The 4,143-nt window shown below is 44.5% G+C and overlaps 1 long non-coding RNA gene across 1 annotated transcript in view; it reads left to right on the top strand.

Moving 5' to 3' along the window:
* The window catches only part of LOC132533414 (uncharacterized), a 106,270-nt gene that overhangs the window by 3,642 nt on the left and 98,485 nt on the right, over positions 1 to 4,143 (top strand). The window lies entirely within an intron of this gene.

Below are 4,143 nucleotides of genomic sequence, written 5' to 3'. Positions count from 1 at the left end.
CAGGCGCGCACGCTACTTCCTGCTCCTCGGGGGCGTGGCTCTCGAGCCCTCCCCCCCGTGACGCCAAGACACCACTTCCGGTGCTGGATGCGACTCTTGTTAGGAGCTTCCCAAATTCAGTGCGGCTCCAGTGCTGCCGTTTCTTTATTGTTTTGTATCCTAAATTCCTGAGTCCTCGAAGGCAGAGACTACAGACTATTTCTTGATCCTTTTGTTGGGGTTAGCTCAGGGACTGCAACAGGGCAAGTCAGCACCTGGAAACACGAACGCTTGGCTGCACCACATCTGCACACACGTTCCTTATGCCAAGGGGAAATTCCAGGGGAGCTGGGAGTGGGGCAGGTCTTAGGAACACAGGGGAAGTACTTTGCGCTTGTGGAAGGAGTTTTAACAAGGTAACCACACCTGGCGATTTCAGCAGACCAATAGGAAGCTGGCCAGATGTGACAAGTATGTAGAGTTTAAGGGGACAGCCAAGCCTGTGGGCCTGGATGCTCTTTTTTTTTTTAGGCCCTGGGGGATGGCCAGTACAGATAGCACTTAGCGCAATAGCACCCCCAAAGTTTACTGCCAGATTCACGTGGGAGTTACAAAGTTGGTTTGGGCATGTTCTGGAATTTCATCACGAGCCTCCTGAGTTACAAGGGGGTCGTGGAGGAAGCAGTCTGAATTTTAACTTTACTGTAATTATAAGCCTGAGAACCAAAGATGTAAGAAAGTGTCAAAAGTTAATTTTAATAATTTCAAAGGCACTCTAGGTCCAAGATATGAAAACTGGCCACATACCAGGATTGTAAATTTTCATGTCTTGTTTACATGATGCTATACACTTCCAGTACATCCTATTTTCACAATGTCTGTCATTCTCATGTGCCACTTTTACAGCCCATGTCTAACCATGTAGACCACCAAAGGGGGGGCTATCATGGGGCAGATGACTTGCCAAATAAACCGGAAGCAAAAAAAAAACACATGAAAAACCGTGAAAAATACCATTGTATTTAGCTACAAGATTTCCTATGTAAACCCAGAGCTGTTCTCTGCCATCAGTCCACTACTCTCCTAAGTGAATTTTTTTGTCAAAATACATACATGCATATAGTATGAATCCACTGCTTCCAGCAGCCATTTTTTCCATTTTGTTGTTGGATAGGGCAGAAAGAAATTGATAGAGGGGAAGACCGGGGAAAGGTAAGACACCTGCAGACCTGCTTCACCTCTTGTGAAGCAATCCTCTGCAGGTGGGGAGTGGGGTGCTCAACCTGGATCACTGTGCTTCCTACTATGTGCAATTAACCCTTTGTGCCACTGCCCAGCCTCCTGATTTTCCTTTTATAAAAAAATATATTTATATTTATTTTTCCCTTTTGTTAGCCTTGTTTTCTATTGTTGTAGTTATTATTTGTTGTTCATGTTGTCGCTGTTAGATAGGACAGAGAGAAATAAAGGAGGGGAAGAGACAGGGGGAGAGAAAGAGAGACACCTGCAGACCAGCTTCACCGCCTGAGAAGCGACTCCCCTGCAGGTGGGGAGCCAGAGGCTCGAACCAGGATCCTTATGCTGGTCCTTGCGCTTTGCACCACCTGCGCTTAATCCCCGATTTTACTTTTTTAAATTTTATTTATTCCCTTTTGTTTCCCTTGTTTTATTGTTGTAGTTATTGTTGTCGTTGTTGAATGAGACAGAGAGAAATGGAGAGAGGAGGGGGAAGACAGAAAGGGGGAAAGAGACACCTGCAGACCTGCTTCACGGCTTGTGAAGCGACTCCCCTGCAGGTGGGGAGCCAGGGCTCGAACAGGGATCCTTACACCGGTCCTTGTGCTTTGTGCCACCTGCGCTTAACCCGCTGCACTACAGCCCATCTCCCCCGATTTTACTTTTTAATGAGATGCAGAGAGAAATTATATATATGAAAAGCTCTGTTCAACTCTGTTTTATGGTGATGCTGGAGCTTCAACCCATGACCTTAAAGCTTCAGGCATTCAAGTACTTTGTATAAAATATTATGCAGTCTCCCCAGTTCATTGGTGAATTTAATTATCCCCTTTGCTTTATGAGGTTCTTCCACAGACTGTTCATAGACAAACACATCTCCCACTAATGTATGCCACTGCACATTTATTTCCCCTGTGGCTTTCTTGCTTATAAATTCCCGATTTGAGCCTGGCTCTTGAGAATAAACATGGTTTAAACTACCAGGTCCCAAACATTAAAAATAGTCCAAAAGATCTTGTTTATGTTGGGAGTCGGGCGTTAGCGCAGCGGGTTAAGCACACATGTCGCACAGCACAAGGACCGGCATAAGGATCCCGATTCGAGCCTCCGGCTCCCACCCGCAGGAGAGTCACTTCACAAGCGGTGAGACAAGTCTGCAGGTGTCTGTCTTTCTCTCCCTTTTTTCCCCTCCTCTCTCCATTTCTCTCTGTCCTATCCAACAACGACATCAATAGCTACAACAATAAAACAAGGTCAACAAAAGGGAATACTTAAAAAAATATGTTTGTCTCAATATCATATAAAAATGAAATCAGTTGGGGGTCGGGCGGTGGCGCAGTGGTTTAAGCGCATGTGGCGCAAAGCGCAGGGACCGGCGTAAGGATCCCGGTTCGAACCCCCGGCTCCCCACGTCGCTTCACAGGCGGTGAAGCTTGTCTGCAGGTGTCTATCTTTCTCTTCCCTTCTCTGTCTTCCCCTCCTCTCTGCATTTCTCTCTGTCCTATCCAACAACGAATTGCATCAACAAGGGCAATAATAATAATAACCACAACGAAGCTACAACAAGGGCAACAAAAGGGGGGGGAAATGGCCTCCAGGAGCGGTGGATTCATGGTGCAGGCACCGAGCCCAGCAATAACCCTGGAGGAGGAAAAAGAAAAAAAAGAAAAGAAAAAAATGAAATCAGTTTACTAATTTAATGTTACAATATTCAAATATGATCTTGAAAACTTCAATGTAGACAAACTTTAAAGAGTTAAACTAATCCTCTGTGTTATCAGAATAATTAAAAACCTTGTAAAATATCTTGGGGAGGGGGAAGTCTCCAGGGTCCACACAAAAATGAGAACCACTGGCTTAAATGCTATAAATCTTGTTTTTCTACCAGTCATTAGTTTACAAAGGAGACAATTCCCAGTTCCAAGGAAAAATGGGGGGCAATGTTGGGGAACAGGGTAAGGGAGGGAGTGGAGATAGAGTCCCCCCCCATCTTCTGGAGAAACACTAGGAAATAGAACCAGTACCTTTTAACCTCAAGTAAAAAGGTTGCACTTCTAGATGTAATGCTCAAGCCAAAAATGAAACCAAGATAAATCTTCAAAGAAGCAGAGCATGCATGCCACCCCAGATACGCCATGCCTAGAGTTTCCCTACCTTTAAATGTATGAGATAAACTGAAAATTGTGTGGCAAAGAGTATACTAAAGAGGGAGGAAATTGTGAATTTAAGGAAGAGGGATGTATGGGGTGTTTTTTGTTGTTGTTGGTTGTGATGTTTTTATTTAATTTGGATAGAGATGGGAGAAATTGAGAGGGAAAGGGCGATGTGGAGAGACCTGCAGGACTATTTCCCCACTTGTGAAGCTTCCCCCTCCCTGCTGGGGGCAGTGAGGATAGCATCTCCCTTGCCCACCTGTTTATGTGTGCACTTAACCAGGTACTGCTCTACCACCTGGTCCCTGGGGGGACTCATTGTAATAGAGCAGAAGAGGGAAAAAAACTTGTTAGGGACAAAGACTTTAATTTGCACCTCTACGTTTTTAAGATTTTTTTTTTGGGGGGGTGGTTATAACAGAGCTGCCAGCACAAGAAATCACACATTTGTAAAACTAAGCTAAATCAACCTCTACACTTGAATAGGAGAGACATGGTCCCCTTGTCCTGGCTGAGTAACAAAGACCCTTCCGACTTGTGACCATTCTGGAAGGCAGGCCTTAAGGGACCTTTTTAATGGGAGGAAGGGGAAAAGGCAGACACACACACAGAAGAGCATGGTACTATCGGTTTCTTTTCTTGGTTGGATGTATGATTTTAATTAATAAATTTTCTATCCTAACACCAATATTGTTAAACTGTAACTGATGGCAGCCAAATGCACTGTAATTGTAAAATTTTTATATTTTGTAGGTACTATGTCATCATGGACAAA

The sequence above is a fragment of the Erinaceus europaeus genome, chromosome 16 (assembly GCF_950295315.1).
Source record: "Erinaceus europaeus chromosome 16, mEriEur2.1, whole genome shotgun sequence".
NCBI lineage: Eukaryota > Metazoa > Chordata > Mammalia > Eulipotyphla > Erinaceidae > Erinaceus > Erinaceus europaeus.
This window is presented reverse-complemented; position numbering and strand designations above follow the sequence as displayed.